The sequence below is a fragment of the Ailuropoda melanoleuca genome, chromosome 9, assembly GCF_002007445.2.
Source record: "Ailuropoda melanoleuca isolate Jingjing chromosome 9, ASM200744v2, whole genome shotgun sequence".
Lineage (NCBI taxonomy): Eukaryota > Metazoa > Chordata > Mammalia > Carnivora > Ursidae > Ailuropoda > Ailuropoda melanoleuca.
The window spans coordinates 100,424,829-100,447,183 of record NC_048226.1 but is presented as its reverse complement, the minus strand read 5'-3'; the positions used below and the strand labels follow the sequence as shown (position 1 = coordinate 100,447,183).

Below are 22,355 nucleotides of genomic sequence, written 5' to 3'. Positions count from 1 at the left end.
GCGTGACAGTGTGTCAGATGCAGGGATGTCCTTAATAAATCCTGAGACATTTATGTGATTTCCCTCCCAGGGGAGCCAGGCTCTAGCTCCTTGGTCAGAGGTTGCTGGTTCTGTCGCCCGAGGTACCTTAAGAGGACCCAAGAGAAATGGGATCTCTTGTCAAGGAAACAGCAGAGCGAGCCCAGAGGGCTGGCGGACGTGCAGGTGTTCTGATGTGCATCCTGTTCGATGATGAGTGGTAGCACTGCTCCTCTCGTCTGATGGGGGTGGCAGGTGGGAAAGGGACGAGGGCGAGGCGAGGGACGGGCAGTGATGCGAGGCACCGTCTCCTGGGCGAGCAGTGGTGGTACCCGAGTACACGCCCCCTCCACGCTGCCTGACGTCCTGCACCCGTACACTTCAGTGGTTGGGGATGGGACCCTTGCCGCCTTGCCATTGAAGGTGTGGATTTCGATCAGCCACTCGGGTCACGGTCCAGCTGGAGGAGCCCAGAATCCCAGGCCTTGTCATCTAGACCGTGAACTCGACGTGCAGTGGGAACCCGAGGTCAGGACATACTGCACCCTGCTGGCCTCTACCCCTGAGACAGTGTGCAGAAGTGTTAGAAAGTGTGGAGACATGCACGTCGGGGTCCAAGCTCATAGCTAGCCTCAGTTTCTCCACCCCAGAAAGGGATTACAAGGCGCATCATCTTGCAAGGCGTTTGTGAGAATAAATGAAATACTGACTTACCTGAAATGTGTAGCCCTGTTTTCCCGGCTTCGTCTCTGAGCCCCAGACCTGGGTGTCCAGCAACCCTTGGAAGTTTGAGCATCACAGGGCTCAGAGCAGCCGTGGTATGGCCCGTGGTATGCCTTTGCCTCCAGGAAACCGAGTATCTTACGAGACTGTATTTTTAATTTTTTAAATTTATTTTTATTAATTTATTTTTTTAAAGATTTTATTTATTTATTTGACAGAGAGAGAGACAGAGTGAGAGAGGGAACACAAGCAGGGGGAGTGGGAGAGGAAGAAGCAGGCTCCCAGCGGAGCAGGGAGCCTGATGAGGGGCTCGATCCCAGGGTCCTGGGCCGAAGGCAGATGCTTAACGACTGAGCTACCCAGGCTCCCTCAGATTGTATTTTTTTAAGAGAACATATTGAGAAAGAGCTCCCGTACCGTACGTTCACCCGCTGCAGGCACCCTGGTGAATTCGCAGGGTCACGCAGCCGTCTGCACACCGCGATGTTAGACACTTGCATCCGCCCTGGAGGGCCTCAGACCTGTCAGACTCTGTTCCCTCTTCCCCCCGCCCCAGCCCTCAGCAGGCTGATCTGCTTTCTGTTAAGTCTGCCTGTCCTGGGCATCTCAGGTGAACGGAACCCTACGATGTGTGGCCGCTCGTGTCACCTTCTTTCCCGTGCTGTGATGTGTCCACGCCCTGCCTTGGAGCGCTGTTTCTGTGCCACTGGCCCTCAAACCCATGTGTCCAGCCTGCTCTCCCCCAGGCCTCACACTCAGTAGGAGTGAAATCTCCTTTTCCCCGAAGCTGTTTCTCGCCTTTCCCCACCTGCCTGTTCAGGCACCCCCCTCCCCCGGACATCTTTGGCGCTGCCCCCCTCCACCCTCCCGCTTCCAGCCTCTGCGGCCTCACTGTGCCTGGAATGAAACCTCGATTCCCCCTCGCGGTTTACCAACACGGGTCAGCTCGCTGCAGCTTGTGGGTGGAATCTGCTCCCACCTTTTTTGCTGTGTGTGGCCTTCCAGCTAAGAATGGCTTTTACAGGTGAACATTTGCAATCGATTTGATGATAAGGATTTGAACTTTGAACCCCAATTAAGTGAAATGTCATCACCCTCCAAAAAAATTTCTTTTCTTCTCATTTTTAAATCTGTTACAAAAACTGTTTTCTCACTTGCTATATATAAGTATCTACATAAATCCTTGATTTGCCTCTTGGTTCACAAAGCCTTGAGTATTTACCGGCTAGGCCTTTATGGAGGGGTTTGCCTTTGCTCAGCCGTGGTTTTCAGCATCCCAGGTGCCCTGATCCCCACCTGCCCCATCCTCTCTTGTTCACTGTGTCCCGTGCACTGCCCTGCCGACAGGCGTGGGCGCCTCCCTGTGCCACACTAGTCTGACCTCATAGCAGGCATCCAGTGTTGAGAGCATCTTGGGTGATTATCTCCAGAGAACAGACATGAGGAAGAGCCCCGGTGAAGGGGAGAGAGGAGTCTGTATGAACAAATGGATACAGGCGCATCGTGGGGGCAGTTGGCAGTTCTTCTGAGAGGTGGAAGAATGTTTGGAGTAATGTTCTATGAAGAAGGTGATCTTGACCTTGACGAACAAATTGGTGTTGGCCAGACCATGCTGAGCAGAAGAAATGTTTCACTTAGAAGTTCTTTCTCTAATGCTGGTGGAATTAAGACTGTCTGCTTTGGGAATGCTGGGTACGGTAGTTTGGTGTGATTCTGTCGTCTGGGCTTTGGGGAAGCAAAGTGGATGGTCCGTGGTTGTCCAGTATGACCCAGCAGTTCCTCTCCTACATGTACACTCAGGAGATTTGAAAACATGTCCACACAGAAACTTGCCCGTGAGTGTCCCTAGCAGCACTGTGTGTAAGGGCCAAGAAGAGGAAGCACAAGAAGGGTACAGATGTGGTGCATGCTGCCTGGGTGACTCTTCCTCATCCTGCTCCCGCTCCTTTTTCCTGCCTTCCTTCCTTAGCTAGCATTTGTTCACCCTTCACGTCTCTGTGAAGCCTTTCTTAGTCCTTCAAAGCCGGCTTGTGTTCCTTTGCAGTGTTCCCACTGTGCACGGAACTTGCCCGTGGGAGCCCTTCTGGCCCTCCAGGTGCCCATTGCTTCTTTTATGAGCAGACTTCCCCGCAGGGCTGCAAGCACTCTGAGGGCAGGGTCTCTAACTGACTCCTTCTCACCCCTGGCACCTCGGGGGGGCAGATGGACGTGCACGTGTTGTTGAATGCATCAATAATGTATGTTTTCTTCTTCCTTTTAAAAGATTTATTTCAGAGAGAGTGTGCGCGTGCATGTGTGTGCACAGGGGGAGGGGAAGGGCAGAGGGAGAGGGAGAGAGAATCCTCAAGCAGAGTCCCCACTGAGCGCAGAGCCAGACACGGGGCTTGGTTCCTGGACCCTGAGATCATGACCTGAGAGAAAATCAACAGACAGCTGCCCAACCAACTAAGCCACCAAGGTGCCCCTGTTTTCCTCTTTTTATTTTTTATTTATTTATTATTTTTTTTACTGTTCTTTTTTTTTTTAATTTTTATTTATTTATTTTTTTGATGTAAAGTTCGATGATTCATTAGTTCCGTATAACACCCAGTGCACCATGCAATACGTGCCCTCCTTACTACCCATCATCACCAGTCTATCCCATTCCCCCACCTCCTCCCCTCTGAAGCCCTCAGTTTGTTTCCCAGAGTCCATAGTCTCTCATGTTTCATTACAACTTTATTGAGGGGCACCTGGGTGTCTCTGTTAGTTAAGCGTCTGCCTTAACTAACTGTTGTGATCCCAGGGTCCTGGGATCGAGTCCCGCATGGGGCTCTCTGCTCAGTGTGGAGCCTGCTTCTCCCTCTCCTTCTCCTTGTGCTGTCTCTCACTGTCTCTGTCTCTCTCTCTAATAAATAAGTAAATCTTAAAAAAAACCCAACTGTATTGAGACTTAGTTCGTGGACCACATGATTCACTCAGAATGTACACTTCAAATGTTAGTATGTTCCCAGATCTGTGCACCTGCCCCAGGGTCGTTTTGAGCCGTGTTTGGCAGCTCACAGGAACCTCGTACCCGTAGCTGGCTGACGGCACGTGTCGGCGCTCACATCTTGTGGGACGCGTTAGTAACGAATACTTCTCTTTGTTTGCTCGTGTTCTTGACCCGGTCTGTCTTGCTGCTATCGGCGGTGCTGTGCTGAGCTCCTGTAGAGCTTTGGCTTTGTCAGCAGGACGGGGAGCTCATCTGGAGAGGGCTTATCGGACGGTCATTCTGCATGTTTTTAGTGCTGCTGCAGCGTGCTGCCAGCTTGCCTCTGAAAGCATCACTCTGATGGGCCTGCTGGCTGGCAGTGCCGTCGATTCAGTATGTACAGAATGCTACCACGTTGTTTTAATTTGTATTAAAACCACCCTGGTAGCTCGCAGGGTTGAGGCTTTTCCCTGTGTGTGTAGGGATTGCTCGCCTCTCACATGACCCTCTTCTACACACTTCTGCCGGCTTTCCTGGCTCTGGACTCATTGGGTTCTCATTTGTTGGGTTTGGGAGGCAGGTAGGGTCTCGGCCACCGGGCTGACGAGGTCTCTGCTGCTTTGAGATGCTCAGTAGTTTGCCCGGAGACTCCCAGTTATTCAGGCAAAGCCAAGTCTAGTACCCAGCTTTGGATGTATGCACAGCTAACTGTAAAATCTGTCCAGTGCCGTCATGGACCTGGCTGGCATCCGGCAGGCTTAAAGGGGTCAGGACGCCTCCCACAGGTGCTTCCCGGACTGAAGCTGAAAGTAGCAGGAGAACGTTCTAAACGTTTGATGGTAATCTCCTCAGTGGACCTTGACATTGAGATACAGTCTGAGATACAGGCCCCATCTCCCTGCCCTCTCGCTCACATGGTCCCTTCTACCGCAGCTGCAGGAACTTAGGGTCTGCTACCGCAAACTCCCTGTTTCCGCTCTGCCTCGTTTTTCCCGATTGGCCCCTTAGCCTTCTCGTATCAAGCTAGTGGCTCTTGAGCGTGGGAATTTGGAAATGTTGGCGGTGTTTCTGGTCTAACTGTGGCCTCGCGTGTCATTCGCCTGTAGTCCGAGGGAACAAGAGTCAAATGCAAGGGTAAGCCAGTCCCACACAACAGAGCACATCCCACTCATGTTCCACTCACAATGCCAGCATTGCCTGGGGCAGCCGCTGTTACCTGAGGGCACTGCTTCCCCACGGTCCTCTCAAGTGGCTGCCGCTTCTGCTCTGACTGACGCCCCAAGTGTATGGCCTGGAGATGGGGTGCAGGCTTTCCTCTTGCTACTTTGGGGGTCCTCCTTCAGAAACTCCCACTCTTTGTCTGGGCAGGTCATCAGGACTCATCACCGCTTGCTTTTCCTTTAGTTGGTGTCATCTACAAATACTCCGGTCCTCCTCCTCACTCTTTCATGGTGTCAGCTGCTGGCCTGCTTTCCCTCTCAGCTCCTCTGCTGCCTCTGTTCTTGGTGACTTGAGCGTCCACGGGGAGGGTCCATTCAGCACTCTTCTCTTCTGGTGGGTCTCCGCAGGACTCTGCATGCGTGGCTCTCTTCTTTTTCTCACACCATGCTCCAGGCTACCGCCTTCCCTCCTGCACTCCCCATCCCAGCCAGGGCCACTGCTGCCCAGCCAGCTGCTGAAGCCAGAAACCATGAAGGCATTCCTGACTCATCTTCTTCCCTGTCAGACCCGCATCTAAGTCCTATCAGCAAGTTCTAGGGTCTTACCTCCTAAATGGATCCCAGATGTGGCCACTTGTCACCACCTATGTGCCCTCACAGGCACAGTGGAAACCACTGTGAGGCCTCAGCTGCCCTGTCCGGCCATCAGGGGTCTCCTTGGCCTGTAGTCCTCCACCTAGTGTCCTGTCTTGACGCTTTGCTGCTTCAGACCATCCATGGGCTCCCATAATTTTCCCCTCCTTAGTTCCCCACGTCAGTCACCCCCCCTCCTCTGTTCATTGGCTTAGCTTCAGCCAGAGTTGCTCTTCTTCTGTCTCTCCAAGGAAGCTTGTTTCCACCCTGTCTCCAGGACTGTGTGTCCGGTCTTTCTCTTTAGACGTTTCCCCAAGATATTTGTGTCTCTGCTTTTTCTTCATCCCTCAGGTCTGAGTTCAGACACCCATCTCTGTCTGCCTTGTGGCACCCTGTATCTCTTTGCCTTTTTATGGCTAGCAGCCCTTCTTGCTAGAACTCGACCTCCTTGGGGGGAGGAATCTGTCCTGGGCGGATCTGTCTGTCCTGGACGGACACCTGCCTGTACCTAGGACTGTGTATGGCAGGTGCCCACTCAGTGTTTGTTCATTCACTGTCCAATGAGGAAAGTCATCCAACTTCCCTCCACCTCTTCTTTCCTGTTTGTGAAATGGGCACATGAGCCTGCTGCGAGGATTAAAGACCATTAGTGCGGATCATCCCCTCTTTCTCTTGCAGCTGGAAGCTCATGAGTCCCTCCTTTCTTGCGCAGCACTCAGCTGCTTCTGGATTTGGGTATTTGGTTCAAATAACACTTGGCTCTCAGGGGAAATACTCACATGTTGAAAGAAAACCTTGCTGAGCTAGCAGCTAGCCCAGAAAGTGTAGGGCTGGTTCCAGGGTCCTACCTGGGACCTAAGACCCAGGAGTCTGCATTTCACCAGGACGCCTTGGGAGGCTGGCACAGCAGATGTGCTCCGTGGACTGAGAAATGGCCTCTGATAAGTAGAAATTATTAGTGGGGTATTTTTAACTTCTGTGTCCTCACTCATTTCTGAGAACCAGCATCCTCCTTTTCCCGTCTGTAGTCATTATTTGTTTGGTTAGGAAGTGAATGCATAGAGCCCCTGCCCTCTGAGGGGGGGGCTCTTTAGTGCCCCTGCACCCTGGGGACAGTATTTCCCAAATCAAATTTATTGCCTGACACCCAGTGAGATTTCTTGTGGTTTGTACAAGTGTATGTATGAAAAGTCATGCAAAACTACATAAGTGTATCACAGTTATAGATTTGGTGAGATGCTTTTATTGAAAAGAGAGAGCCTGAGGCTGACGTGAAATTGGCGGTTGTCGAGGCCGGTGTGTCAGCAAAATAGTCCCCAGGACAGCAGGCACCGTGCACACCGCAGCCATGTCCACCTCCGTGTCCCCCACCCCCCACGCTCTCTCTTACCACAACCCTAGACTTTTTGTGAATTATATTTTCCTGGTCATCTTTTATACTCGTGGGTATGTTAATATGTCTTCTTTACATTTTTTTGAATCTAAGTAAATTGTAAAATGGTATTGAAAATAAGAATACATCACTTTACTAGATTTTGGAATTGCAGATTGTGGGTAAAATGGTATGACCCAAACAATCAAGAGTCTCCTAGAATATGGACTAACAGATGAAAACATAGGTTTGGGCTCTAAGCGCTATATGTTGTATCTTATTCCCATTAAGAAGCACATACAGTCTTTAGATTTGAGTTTTTACCTTTTAGCTTTGCATAGCAAAGCACAAAGAGCTACAACATGAACTCTGACCAAAAATGAAGGCCATAATTTTTAAATTGTCAAGGTAATATGTATTATTTTGCTTCATGTTTTCCATTCCTGACATGCTTTTTACCCCTTGTATTTTTTTTCCCCCAGATGTGGTTTCTTGGAGAGTTTTGATTGAATGGATTTCATTTTTCACTCGGGGGAGGAGAAGGGAGCATAAGCTTATGAGCTGTTATGTGGGAGCTCCTCAACAAAGGGGTATAATTTGTTTCCACTGTAGTTTATACAATCCCTTTTGTTTGTTCAGAAATAGACAGAAGGGGTTGAACTAAAACCCGGTAGAAATGAAGGGAAGCTTTTGACTTCCTTTTAGTTGTGTTTGAAGAGATAAATACTGTGCAGTACAACGTAATAAGTACCTGTTAATAGAGTGCATTTTTGGTCGAGAAACCACACATGTAAAATAATGAGGTGAAGAAAAACTATCAGTGCGTCAAAATCCCAAATATATTAGTGGATTTAGTAGTTATGGGAAAATACTAATTTGCCAAGTTTTAGGTAAACCAAAATAGAACATCCTGGGGTCGTATCAAAAAGGGCCCTTTGCACATAGTCTCCGCAGGACGCCGTGGGCCGGAGGGTGTGAGCTGTCAGCAGCGCAGTGGTATTGTGCTGGCCTGCTCACTTGTCCACCGCTGGCTGCACGAAGGGCCAGCCTACCATTGCCCAGGCCAGACATGGCCATTTCTGGTCTCCCAAGGCCCGTTTCTTGCCAGTGGGCCACCCGGAGTATCAAGGGGTGTTCCCTAGCCACCTTCAGCTCAGAGAGCATGCAGGGCTTCCCACAGTACAGAACCAGAGTTCAAGTTCCTGGCGTGGTTTGCCGTGTGCTTTTCAGTCTGGCCCAGCCCATCTCTTTTGTGGAGGCTCTGGACTTAGCTGCTGTTCCTGGAACGAGCCTCTGTGTTCACATCTGTGCTTTTTCTTCAGGGTTTCTATTCCCTAGAATGGGGACTAACCTCCCCCACCGCCGATAGCTTTCCTTGACACCCTCAGTAGCGGAAGAAGCCTTTCTTCTCAGCTTTCCCCCACACGCATGTAGCAGTGCTCAGCATGTTGCATGTTATTCGTGAGTTTTCATGTCTGCAGACGGGTGTGAAGCTGGACAGCTGGGATTGGGGCTTCTTTTCCCCGAAGCCCCAGCCCAGCACAAAGTCTGACTCACAGGGGCTTACTCAGTGCTGGCTAAATCGGATTGCCTTGTTTTTCCTGACCTCGTTTCCCCCTGGCTAGGTAAAGTGACTATTATGCTTCCCTTGCTGTGCTGGTGTTAGGATTGGAGACAGTGTCTCTGAAGAGTCTGAAACATAGTACGTGCTCAGAAAACCGTCCTTGTCACTGTCGGTTTGCTTCTGACTCGCAGAAGTGTTTCAACACATGCAGTTCCTAGAGCAGAGAATCAAGGCGAGGACTTGTGGGCTCACCTGCAATCACTGTAGCAGTCGTCTTCGAACGGTATTGACCATGAGCCAGATTAGACATGCATCGTCCGTGTAAGCCCAGATGTTTCATGCAGCGACATCTGTTCTTACAGCTCCGCTGCCCTGACACAGTACCGCGGGGGTGCTTTGAACGATGGAAAATTATTTTCTCACGGTTTGGAGGTGGGGAGTCCAGGATCGAGGTGCTAGCAGGGTCGTTTTCATTGGAAACTTTTCTCCTTGGCTTGCAGACACGTCCTTTCCCTTTGTCCTCATGCGATCACCCTCTGTGTGAGTCTGTGTTCTCATCTCCTCTTCCTGTGCGGACATTAATCAGATTGGATATTAGATTGGATTAGGGCCCCCGTGTGACCTCACTTTACTGTAATTACTTCTTCAAAGGCCTTGTCTCCAAATTCAGTCATATTCCCAGGGCCCTACTGGGCACAAGGACTTCAACACACGAACTTGGCAGGGGACATAACTCAGCCTAGAACGTGACCTGTGATTGGTCTTATCCCATCCCATGCGATGCTAGTCACTACCCACTAACTTGATCTTTATGACCCACAGAGAGGTCAAAGTGGCTTGCAGTAAGTTACCACACTTGCCTTCTGGAAGGCAACTGAAATGGAATAGAAATCAAATGGACTCGTTTGAAGCAAGTTAGCTGCGTACTTTCCAGGGTCTCTTATGGCCAGCGGTCCCTTCTGTTAGCTTCTCTTCTGTGTGGAGCATGTGAACAGAAGAAAGTTAATTGGGCCTTGCCACCATCACATCTCCCTGGTGTCCTTCCTCATTGATTTAAAGGAGAAGAAGGAGGCATTGGTGCAGGTTTTTCTGTATATCTTTTTTTTTCTTTTTTTAAAGAGATTGAGTTAAATTCAAATTCACATTGACTAAACACCTTCTAAGTGTCAGGGATCTGTTTGGGGGAAAGAATTGGCATATCCTTCAGTGAGATAAAATGCAGAGACCTTCTTTAGACTGTTCTCTGGGGGAGTATCTGTCCAGATGACCCCCTTTGCCGGGGAGGAGATCCTGTGTGCCATTCACAGAATCCCAAGACCAGAGTGCAGAATGACGACGCCAAGGGTCTGTGTTACGTGGTCAGCTGGAAACTCTGCCGAGGTGGGGGTTTTGGATTGCGCCCACTGTGACGATGGTGTAAGAAACTGGGACATGGTTGGTGACCGGGCCTGGCTGACCGCACGGAGTCTGTCACTCTCCGTCGTCGTGAAGGTGAGTGTTCTCACTGAGTATCCTCGGGCTGTCCCGACATTCCAGTCGTGTTTCATGCACTTCCAGGATCATTTTAATGGAACAAGGAAGATGCAAAGGTCCAGGGACTATTTCTTCTGAACCTCCAGGCCTTACTGTCTGTGTGGCTAACCCAATGGTGGGATAAGAGAGCATTCCAGAGTTGGGAGAAGGGCTGTGCCTGTGTGGCTACCAGTGGATTTAGAGAATAAGACAATGACATGAAAAGTTGCAGGTGCTGGAGGATGTGGCAGAAGGGGGCACTCGCTCCTGGCTGGGTTTTTTGAGCTCCCGGTGGCTATGATGTCACAGGAACCCCGAATGGGCAGCGGGGACCTGTGGTGACCTCATGTGACGTGGCAGAGGGAGCAGCACGAGAGGAGTGCTCTCTCAGCCTCTCAGAGACCTCCGTGCATCTCTGCGGTAGGGTGCCCAGTGCCCAGCATGGCCCCTGGCACACCACAGGCCTGCAGCAAGTGTTCCGTTTCCTGTCTAATCTCTGGCTCCCTTTGTTGTGACATTGGGCTTCAGTGTGACAAGTTGACGGCATCGCCAGAGGCACCCCGAGTGTGGAGCACGGACCACGTGTGCGGTGCTCCTAGCCTCTCACGGGACCCCAAGCGGCCCACCTGCCGTCGGGCAGGCAGGCCCTGGCAGGACGCCCAGACGCCCCCACTGGCGCAGCGTGTGGCAGAGCCGGGGGCCCTTCGGTGCGGTGAGCCCTCCTCTCGGGTTCGTTCCCACCCTTCTGCTGGACCCCCTCTCCGTGTGAGCACTTAGTGCCCGCTTTCCAGATCACCTGTGCTCGGTGGCATGGTCCTGCTGTCTGGCACCTGACTCACTCACCCAGCCGGAGCCGATCTTCTCAGAATGCCCTCTATATCTTTTCTCAAGGGCAGCACCTTCAGGGCGCAGGGAGACGGGCCAGGCGTTGGCCGCACAGGTTTCCGGGTCCGAGACGGGCCTGACAGCAGGCCGTGTGTGCCGCCTCTGTGCTGGGCCCGTGCCCCCACGTGTGAGAGGGCCCCCACGTGCCCTCACCGTTCCCCCATGAGGGCTGCGGCCATTAGGTGTATTTTACGGTGAGGCAGTGGCATGTGAACGAGATGGGCTACCATGCATGAGGCCTCCTGTGTCGTACTGGGAAGCAGTGGGATTTGGACCCTGGCCATCTGGCTCTGGGGTCCATGCCCTTGGCCTTGAGGATCCGGCTCGTCGATATGTCCTCGTCGAATGCTGACTCTCCTTCCCTGCTCTGACGAGGTGCCGGGCCCCACGCTGTGTCGCCAGGGGCAGATGCCGCACCTTAGTCTGTCCCTGTGCTGGGTTATCTGTCAGCTGGGATCAGCCGTCATTGTGTGAAAGACAAGGATTGGATGAGATGGCAAATGTCCCATCGAACTTATGCAGCTTCTTCATTTGGCCGCCGGCTCATCGCTCTGCTACTCAGCCCGGAGCAAACGCGTTACCGTTTGCCGCGCCTCAGCGTAGGCAGAACGTGGCTGGGGTCGGTGCTCTCCTGGGCCTCCCTCCTGGGGGGACGGACCCTCAGTCTCCCATTTGACCGTGTCACGGGGCTAAGGGAGGGCAGCAAGGGGGAGAAGTTGTGCATTTTCCAGATGCTTCCGTGGTCCTCTCTTTGACGTTGCCGCGATGTCTGCCAGTTCCATGTCGACAGAGCAGATAGTTGGTTACCAGAGGCCGGACAGGCTCCTCCTTGATCTGGGAGCTAGAAATCTCTGCTTGTTGTCATGTGTTATAAAATCAGGAAGGTTTTTTACCTTAAGGATGTGACACAGAAGTGTGTTTACTTCACTCACATACTTCTCCTTGGGTAGAAACCTGAGTAGTTGGAAAGACATTTTTGGTTTACAAAAATTATGAAATTGTTATTGCATAAAAGTAATTATTCGAGTTTTGAAAAACAAGGTTATTTTATTTATTTATTTAAAGATTTTATTTACTTATTTGACAGAGAGAGAGGCAGCCAGCGAGAGAGGGAACACAGGCAGGGGGAGAGGGAGAGGGAGAAGCAGGCTCCCAGCAGAGCAGGGAGCCTGATGCGGGGCTCGATCCCAGGCTGGGATCATGCCCTGAGTGGAAGGCAGATGCTTAACGACTGAGCCACCCAGGCACCCCTATAGTTATACTTCCTTTTTAGTGTGTGTGTGAGACCTGGTTCTTTATTTCAAAAAGACGTTTGTCAGTTTTCATATTAAAACAGATGCGCTATTGGTTTCTTTCTCCCGACTGGCCCCCAAAGAGAGCCCACCAAGGAGGGTGCACATCTCACAGTCCTCACAGAAACCTCACCAAAAAGGGGAGTTGGGGAGGAAAAGAAACTTTAAAACATCAGCAGACTGTCAGCCCACAGACTGTAGAGAGTTCTCAGCCAGATGGGGTGGCCAACGTGCCCCAACCGTAAAGAAGTTAAGTCTCAAAATAATAAAAAAAGTAAAAACAGTTTTGTACATAAGCTATTTGAGATTTCTCTAGCGCTAATACAAAGCACAGCGAGATGGCACTTTTAGAGACAGCAGCTTCGGACCCAGCAAACGGGGATGAGAGGAGTTTGTTTCGTGTGGCTAAATCAGTGGCAAACACAATCTCTTTTTTCTTTCCAGGAGGCAGGAGAGCAAATAAGTGGTCACGTCATTGTAAGGGGAACATGATCCATTCTGTGAGCGGTTGGGGCAAGGATAGGACAAGGAGCTGGTCTCAGAGAGAGGTCTCCACCCTCTTAATTTGTTGGGTCACTTCTGATGGAAAAACATTAAAAATAAAGGTGCTCAGAGATACCTTAAAGCTGAAACCCCGAGCCACGATTTTGGCCACTGCTCCTGGAATCGCGTTGGCTCTCCTTCCGGGCTCTCAGTAGCGCAGGCGCATGCTGTCCCCCGCGCCGTGGACACGGCCGCGTGCGGTAGGCTGATGAGTTACTTTCCACGTGTGAGGCAGGGGTTAGCCTGCCGCTTCACAGCTGCGGGATTATTCGGAATGTTTTACAAAACATCTACAACAGCAACAACAACATGTGAACATCACAGCATGCTTTGAAAGACACTTTGCGTTGTGCTCACGTTCCCTTAAACATTGTTCCCAAAGGTGCTCAGGCTGAAGCCCAGCTGGAATCTCTGGGGAGGGGCCGAGGCCATTTGGTGACAAGGACACCGGGGTTGGGGTGGGAGAGGTGGCAAGAGGAGAAAGCAGCCTTCACGGTAAAGATGAGCCCTCAGTTTCAAGGCCAGCTTCAGGCAGGCTGGCCTCGGAGGATTCGGGGTCAGAGGGCGGAGCCGCGGCAGGCTGGGTGGGACTGGGGTGCTCTGCATCTTGCTCAGGTCATCGGAGGCTGGCCCAGCACCCCCGGTGCACAGAGGGGCTCCTCCTTGCTGCATGACAGCTCAGCTTCCAAATCATCAGTGTCTGCTCCAGCTCGGCTACCCATCTCGGGCAAGCTCAGCTCCTCAGCTTGGGTCTCTGCTCCTGGGGTTTATCCATAAGAATGTTAATCTCTTCCTTGTGTTTGTCTCCCTGTGGAGAAGGAGAGTGCTGCTTTTCCCTCAGCAGCGCTGAGACACTTCCGGGGCTGGTCCGTCAGTGGTCTGCTCATCCATCTCCTGGCAACGGGACTCTGCCAGCTCAGCTCGCTCCTCCGTGCGTTCCAGGTCCCCCTCAGTCATCACCAACCTCTGAGCCACCCCTTCCTACTTCCCATCTGCCTCTTCTGCAGTGTGCTCAGCTTCTTGGAGTTGGATCTGGAGTTCCATCTTGTCTTCATCTTTGAGGCTGGGTTCTCAATAACCTCCATAGCTGTCTCGCTCTCATCAGCGCTTTCTCGGCTTCCTCCAGCTGCAGCAGGGCCGTGGTCAGGCCCTCTTGGGCGTGGTCCAGCTCCTCTTCTACCTGCTGGATTCTGCGGTTAGAATGGTGGGATCTCAGCCTCAGCCAGCTCCCGGGCCCACCTTGCCCCTCCATGTCCCACCGCAGGTGCCTGGCCCCCTCCTCTGTGCCATCGGCTTGCTGCTGCAGACCCTGGATCTTGTGCTCCGCCGCTCGGTGGTGGTGATCCCCGCCATGGCGCGCACCCATCCCTGCTCGTACCGGGCTTCCTGCGTCCTTCTGCGGAGCTGCAGCCTCTCCTACAGTTACACTTCCAGTCCTGACCTCTGAGCTTCCATTTCCACATCAAAGCTGGCATGTCCCCTGAATGTCATAGGGTCCGAAATCCACTATATCCCCAGTTGAATTAATTTTCTTTTCCTTGAGGGTGTCACCGTTTTCTTCTTGGAAGCTTAAAACTTTTGGAGTCGCCCCCAAATTGTCCTGCCCGTCCTACATCCTCTTAATTGCTTGGATAGGTTCTATATCCATTCTAACGCTTGAGTTTTTTCATGTGGCATCCCTCTTCTCCCTCCCACTATCACAGCCGTGGTTCAGACTTTCAGCACCTATTTCTTGGACTCTTAATGTCATGTCCTACTTCCTGGCTTTGCTCCTGCCAATCCATTCTTCACACTGAAGCCAGAAGTATCTCCTCGAAATGCAAGCAGAGTCACATCCTCCTGTCCTTGCAGTGACTGCCCCTTCCTGTCTTAATAGTCTCAGCTCCATCTCAGGGACATTCACAATTTGATCCAAACCATCTTTTTAGCCTAATTTCATTTCACTTCCATCTACATAATCTGTATTTCCTATATATTGGACTTTTCTGTTGCTCTTTAAGCATGCCGTGTGGTTTTCCGCGCTGTTCCTGTTGTAGCGTGCTCTGTCCTACTTTCCCTGTTTCCCATGCTGTTCCTCTTCACCTCCTCCTTACCCTACTTAGCTCTCAATTCGGTGTCATTTCATTAGGTCCTGAGAGTAATTTTGCTCCGGTTCCCTCACCAGATCACAGACTCCTTGGGGACAGAGCCATGCCTTATTCACCTTTGATCTTTCATCATTCTGGATGGTACTTTTACCTAGAAAGTAGTCAGTACATGCAGAACTGAATTAATTTATGTTGCCTTTTACTACTAGCAAACAACATAGTAACAGGTAACAAATCATTTGTTAGTGTGTCTTACTGGAGATCCCACCAGGCATAGGAGGAGACTGAGGACTTAGGGAATCATGTTGTCCTTGAAGAGGTGGCATTCAGCTTGAATGTCTGAGGTAGGGATCTTCCTTATACAGGGTAGATACCCAATATTTGTTGGTTAAAGGGATGTTGAGTGAAATATGAAACCGTTTTAGAAGAAAGGGAGATGGCCAAGGATAGCCCGTTATGAGTGAGTCTGGTGGAGAAGTGAAAGGCATCCTCTGCTAGGAGGTCTTTCCAAGCTTCGGTTTGCTCATCTGTAAAATCAGGGTGACAGGGGCACCCCTCATGTAAGCTTCTGGGGATAGTTTAATGAGATACCATATGTAAGGTGTTTGGCATGGTGCCGGGGATGTAGTAGGTGCTCATTAAATGTCAGTCGCTGCTGAGGCTCTTAGTTCTGAGCTCTGCCGAGAACAGCATGTCCGTCTGGGAAAGGTGGCACGCGTCCTTATGGTGAACTCCCGCCTCTGTCAGAATGAGGGGGCCTCAGCAGCTCCTCACTGCACGGACATTTCAGGGTGCTTCCGCCTTCTTTGTTTCAAGATTTTACTTATTTATTATTTTAGAGCAAGCTAGAGCAGGGGGGAGGGGCAGAGGGAGAGGGGGGAATCTCAAGCAGAGTCCCCCCTGAGCGTGGAGCCCGAAACAGGGCTGGATCCCATGATCCTGATATCAGGACCTGAGCCAAAACCAAGAGTCGGATGCTCAACTGATGCCCCCCCCCCCGCCATGGGCACCCCCGGATGCTGTCTTCTTTATGCACGAGGAGCAGTTATAAGCAAACCCTGACTTTTCTTTATAAAACTGCTTTGAAAATTCACTTCTAGGTATTTTTGAAATAATTTTTATTGTACAAATAACATATTCTTATTTTAGAAGTCTTGGAAAACATAAACAGAAAAGAAAAAATGATGTATATTCCTGCATGGGCAAACACTTAACATTTCAGTGTAGTTTTTTTGGTATTGTTTTCTATTCTGTTTAAATTGGATTTATCTTTAAATTGAATATATTTTATAAATATAGTTTTGCATCCTGATTTTCTGTGCAACAGAAATTTTCCATATTATTGCAGACTCTTTGTCAATGTCGTTGTTAATGATTTTGTAAGTTTGTCCTGTTACTATACTGTAGCTTATCTATTACTTCATAATTGGATATGCAGATATGATATGATTCTTTCTAATTATTTATGAAGTCTTTATTTTATTTTATTTTTTTTTAAGATTTTTTATTTATTTATTAGACAGAGATAGAGACAGCCAGCGAGAGAGGGAACACAAGCAGGGGGGAGTGGGAGAGGAAGAAGCAGGCTCATAGCTGAGGAGCCTGACGTGGGGCTCGATCCCATAACACCGGGATCACGCCCTGAGCTGAAGGCAGACGCTTAACCGCTGTGCCACCCAGGCGCCCCTATGAAGTCTTTATTAAGATAATTTCCCCTTCTGGGTGTTTTGTTAAGATCTCTAGAGATACTTAAGTATTTTCTAGGTGTAGTGCTTTAAATAGATGATGATATAATGAGCTGCCTTTCATTCTGGTGGAACATGTTTACATACTTGGAAAGAACAAGGAAAAATATTTAATCTCCGGATGTACTTGAATGATTGCTTATCAGAGACTCTGACCTGCCACTGTGTAAATGAAGTGAGAAACAAGAAGGGTGTCGTACAGGTAGGAGGCAGCCAAAGTGGCTCACAGCGGGTTTATCGGAGTCCATCAGTCCGTTGAGGAAGGGCTTGTTTTCTTGGTACGTGACAGGGCTTATTCAGTGTCTGCTGTTCTGGCAGATCATCAGTCTTCGTAGTGATGACATATGAGACCCTTCTGACCTCCGTGGTTGGACCGTTGTTCTGCCTGGATGTATATGCAGAATGAAGAAAAGTGGAGTTGGTTTTTCTTGCTATGGAAGATGCTTAACTTGCTGAACATGTTGGATTGGCCGTTTCAAGATATCTGTGTTTTCCTCTGTATTTTCATATATCAGGGCAGTTTGGGTGGGCAGTGTGACAAAATGGAAAAAACAAAGAGTTTGAACTCGTAGCTCTGAGTTTGAATGTAAATTAGCCACTTAGTGTCTGAATGACCCCAGGAGAGTCACGTGACCTTCCGAAGCCTCAGATTCCCTCTCTGTGAAATGGGCACAGTAGTGCCCAAGGAAGTCACTCTGTATGGTGGAAAGAGCACTGGATTTGAGAAGGCTGGGCTTAAAATCCCAGCCTTGCTCGTGAGCAGCGTATCCCATCTTGGATCCTGCAGTCGGGCAGTGATAGCATTTCATCGCAGGGTGCATGTTAACATCTAACGATGCGACAGTGCAGGTGACAGCCCCTGGCGGAGGCTGTTCCACTGACTCGCTGGACATGCTTTGCACACGGCTCCCGGCTTGGGAGGTGGTGCCACCTTCTCAGTTCCCGCCGGTTTGGAAGGGTTGCCATTGGGTTCCTACACCTGCCAGAGTCTCTTTTGACGGGGACACTTGCCACTGAACCCCCAGGAGTTCTGTGTCCTCGTTGGCCTCTGTGTCACATTCACCCCCATTTCTCTTCTTGCACAAACACTCATCTTTTGGCTTCTTGAGTCTCAGCCGGAACGTCTAGCATTGTTTCTTTTCAGACTCATTTTCTACTTCTTCCTTTCTCCCTGCCGTTGACCTCTGTGTTTCCCAGAATGTTGTCATCGGGCCCTCCGGTATTCTGTTCTCACCAGCACACTTTATTCTCATGGGTGATTTTCATGGTGCTCAGGACCTTCCCTTCTTCCAATGCAGTTGCCTTGTCACCGTCCAACCATCCTGGGTCTCTTCTTCCTTCTGGCAGCTCCTCTGTGCTGTAGACTTGGCGTGTCGGAAGCGCTGTGTTGAGGTGTTGTGGTTGCTGGTCTCCGTGCCCTGCATCTCCGTTCTGCTCGGCGCCTCTGCGGTTTGCACTGGGCCACCCCACCAGCGCCCGTGTCCACTCGCTCGGCCAAGTCTCTTCACTCCTAAATAGCGAGGAGACTTTTTGTTTCTTTCTCTTCTTTCATTCTCTACCTATTTAGAATATTATAACCAACTTAATGCAAACATGTTTGTCTCAGATCATTACTTAGAGGGAACACGAAGAGCTTGACTGTGAAATCATGATGTTCTGGTTTTTATGCCAGTGTCAACTCTTGAAATGGCAAATGGCCTTTGGCTTTTTTTATGGTCAAAAGTTTGGGCGATCATATTTTCTGCTTCTATGAGAAACGATAGAGTTTGGTGACAACTTTCTTTCTTTTTTTTTTTTTTTAATTTAATTTTATTATATTATGTTAATCACCATACAGTACATCCCCAGATTCCGATGTAAAGTTTGATGCTTCATTAGTTGCGTATAACACCCAGTGCACCACAATACGTGCCCTCCTTACTACCCATCACCAGTCTATCCCCTTCCCCCACCCCCTCCCCTCTGAAGTGGTGACAACTTTCTATACAGATGTTCTCTTTGCATGATTTCTTTCATTTCTGGGACGGAAAGTAACGCTCAAGGGCATTAGGTGCTCTAGCTTTTGACTCAACTAATTGTTGGGTGTTGTGAGCAAAAGTGGACAAGATTTATGGTGATGTTATGGGCCAAATGTTTGTGTTCCCCTCTTAAGTCATATTTCAAAGCCCTACCCTCAAGGTGATTTGGAGGTGGGGGCTTCGGGGGGATTATCAGGTGTACATTAGCTCTTGAGGGTGGGACCCTGGTGGGATGAATGCCCTCGGAGAAGAGGAAGCCACACGAGAGCTCTTTGTGTCTGCATACACGTGCGCCGAGGAAGGCCTTGTGAGGTTGGCGTGGGAAGGTGTGCGCTGCACACCAGGATGTGGGCTCTCACCAGGGGCTGCCAGCCTCCAGAACCGTGACACACACATGCTTATGGTGTAAGTCACCCTGTTTGTGGTATTTTGTTGTTGCAGCTGGAGCAGACTATGGCAATTGATCACTTCCCTCTGACCAAATCATATGCTTATGGGAATGTTCGGTCTATTACAAGCTTCGTTCCAGCTTGGCGTGTGGAACACGGGTTAGCACCACCGCGGCCTTGAGTTCTTCTGTTTGTGTTGTCCTGACCCTGGGTTTCTGTGGTCAGGCCTGATCTGTGGGGACAGGAAGACTCGGTGATTGGAACTCCAACCCTGTTTCTCTCTTGAGGAAATTGTCACCTCCTCAGACTCATTCAGTATTTTTGCTATGACATGTTTTCAAACATAAAGGTACAAAGAATAATAAAATGAATTCCCATACATAAGTCACCAGAGTCAATGGTTAGCAAGATTTCTATACATTTACTTCTTTTTTTTTTTGCTGAATGATTTTAAAGAAAACCCCAAGACATCATTTCATTTCATGCCTTTGTTCCTTAGTATGCATTGCTAAAAAATAAAGGACATTTTCTTATATGACCACAACATTAATATTACACTTAAAAATTAATAAGTTATTTTGGTAGCATTTCATATCAATCCACAATCACATTTCCCAGATTGTTGCTGAGGTAATGTTTATCACCTTCAAAAGGGGGATAATGATTCTCCTTCCCCACCTTCTCGCCTCTGAGCATCTCTACTTCCCTTCCCTAGACAGGAAGCCTTCCTTGTCTGCCTAGCAAACCTGGGCCCATCCTCTTGCCAGCGGTGAGGTCCCTGCAGCAAACGTCACAGTCTCCGAGGCGTCCTGTCTCACAGAGGGGACACACGTGGGAGGCGTATGTGACGTATTTGGCAGTCGCTGGCCTGCAAAGCCAGGGTCACCCTCCCCACTGCAGCCAGAGCCGTTTACTACTTGGCTGTTTCCCTCCGGAGCCCCCCGTGCTGCCCGCGCCCATCTTAGCCTGCTCCCTCTCACACGTGCCTCAGGCGGCTTCTCCGCCGGGTTTTCTTCTGTACGTACAGCTCATGATATGTTAGTGTTCTTCTGTGTCCTTACTCTTTTCTCCCCGCACTGTGGGCCTCGCACATCAGATTTCTTCAGTAGCCGTGTGTCCTTGCTCTTGTCATCTTTCCCTGTAACAGCAAAACCTCCAAGTACTGTACTCGTGTGTCTGCTTCCGGGGTCCTGTGGCCCTTGACAAAGACCAGTGTTGCTTCTTCGTTATGAAGCCATCTTGGCCAAATCAGGTTTCCCGTGTGCTCTTCTCTCGACTCTGACCTTGCTTCTTTGAAGTCACTTGTGAGGAATTATAACGTTCTGTTTTGACATTGTGTTCTCTTTCCACTTGGGATGCCCTACACATCGAGCCCGCACTGCTTCTGCGTGAGTGGAGCTCGGTGCCACTGTCCTGACGGCTGTTGTTGCCGACTCCGTGGTGCTAGTCTGCGCTGTGTGGACAGAGAATGTGTGTTCATTTTGTTTTTTTATTTTACTCTTTTTTGGGGGGTGGGGAAGGGGCAGAGAGAGAGGGAGAATCTTAAGCAGGCTCCACGCTCAGTGTGGAGCTCGACTTGAAGCTTGATCTCACAACCCTGAGGTCATGACCTGAGCCAAAATCAAGAGCCAGATACTTAACCGACTGAGCCACCCAGACACCCCTCTTTTATTTTACTTTTGAACAAAGAATGATTCTGTCCTACCTTTTTGAAGAAATAAGGTCATCCAACCAACAGACACATAGATCCTTTAACTCCTCTGTCTTCTGAGCACTCTTGACAAGTAAGGCGGGGAACAAAAAAGATGACAAGACTCTCTCCCTTTAAGGAACTTGTAGTCCAATAAACTGTACTTTTAGCTGCTAAACCTTAAACAAAATTTAAAGGAAAAATCAGTTACTATCTCACCACTTAAAAAATTTTGTAAGTTGACCCTTTTGTCACAGCCTAGAGAGACAGAATCTAATGGCAGTGAGCACCCCGGCCACCAGATTCTGATCTCTAAACGCTATTTTGCACTAGAAGGATCCAGGGCAGCTTGGAGAAATGGTTTGGTTCTAGGTCTGGGGCTGAAAATGAGCTAGAAGGAACAAGCCATTGATGAATAATGGGACCTTATCTAAAGGACATAGGAATCAACGTGAAGGGGCTCCCACTGGACAAAGATGGGGCAGTTTGAATATCAAAAAAGAGTGTGATGGCAATCAATTGAAATACCAAATATATAAAAATCCACCAGTTTGTAATGATACTAAATCGCATATAACTCTCTAGGCATCATTAGAGGTAGTTCTCTCCTCCAGGAAATATAGGGAAAGCCTGTTCGCTAACCCTCTTTAGTGTATCATTTGTGTTCCAATGTAACCAATTGATGAGGAAAAAAACCCTTCCTTATAGACAAATTCTAGGTTTTAGGTACAGGGAAATTAAAGAATTACAAAATCACCATTTTGTAATCCTTGATAAAATAAGGAATCTGGGCAACAATGTATAGCAGCTGCTCAAATCCACGGGGAGAAAGGTCGGTGGGACCTTTCCAGTGGGTGGGCCACACTAGCAATCTCCCAGGAGCATTTTACTCTGGAAACCCCACTAAAGGGACCTGAAGCTGAGAAGCAGTCTGAGTTCCTGTGCCCGGCAGAAGCTCCAGAAGGTGTAGGTGACTCTGGATGGAAGTGTGATGAGAAGGGTAGGAGCAGCTTGTGTGCTGGTAGTCGTCTCAGGAACTGAGGATACCTGCCCGTCTCCTCCCCGGCTCCTGGGGGAGGTGGCCCTCCACCTCAGCAGAAGATTAGCATTTCACCTGCCAGAGAATGAGGAGAAGGGTGGTCTGGCTGGAGCCCGCTGGCACGGCTGGCGGGGAGGGCCCTGCTAACATCAAGGATATTGAGATGTGCGCCTGCTCCCCTGGCTGCTGCAGAGCCCTGACGATGCCCCCAGCGGGTTCATCCCCCACGTGGAGAACGACCAGACCCAAAGCAGGGGCAGGAACACAAAGGCGGGGGCTTCTGTGGCCAGCGGGCCCAGCAAGAGGGGCCTGCAGCTGTTGTGCCTCCCTGCTGGTACCAGGGTGTACCTTGTTTTCTCCGTGGAAAAGCCAGTCTATAGCTAAGCCAAGGAATGTACTCGCCTTGCGGGTGGCACTGAGCGTCACAAGTAGATTCATTTCCGTCTTCACTTTAGCGGGGTTGACTGAGACGGTGCAATTCAGCTTAATAGGACACCTGGACCGGCCGCCCTGCACGTGACATTAGGCAGGTTAGGTCATCTGCGCGCTGTCGGCTGGAGCCCTTGAGGATATTAATTACCTGTACATTGAAGACAATGTCATTATTTAAAGAATTTTGTTCATCTTGTGGATGACCATTACTCTGTTATATCCAGAATTCGTTCTGGTTGCTTTCCTGCCCTCATGTTCCCCAGAGAATGACGCTCAGACCCAGGAGGTGCCTGTGGCAGC

The 22,355-nt window shown here is 49.8% G+C and overlaps 1 protein-coding gene and 1 pseudogene across 9 annotated transcripts in view; one reads left to right on the top strand and one right to left on the bottom strand.

Moving 5' to 3' along the window:
• Window positions 1–22,355, top strand: part of TRAPPC9 (trafficking protein particle complex 9) — a 601,443-nt gene that overhangs the window by 126,120 nt on the left and 452,968 nt on the right. The window lies entirely within an intron of this gene.
• LOC105238254 lies at window positions 13,267–14,008 on the bottom strand (annotated as a pseudogene).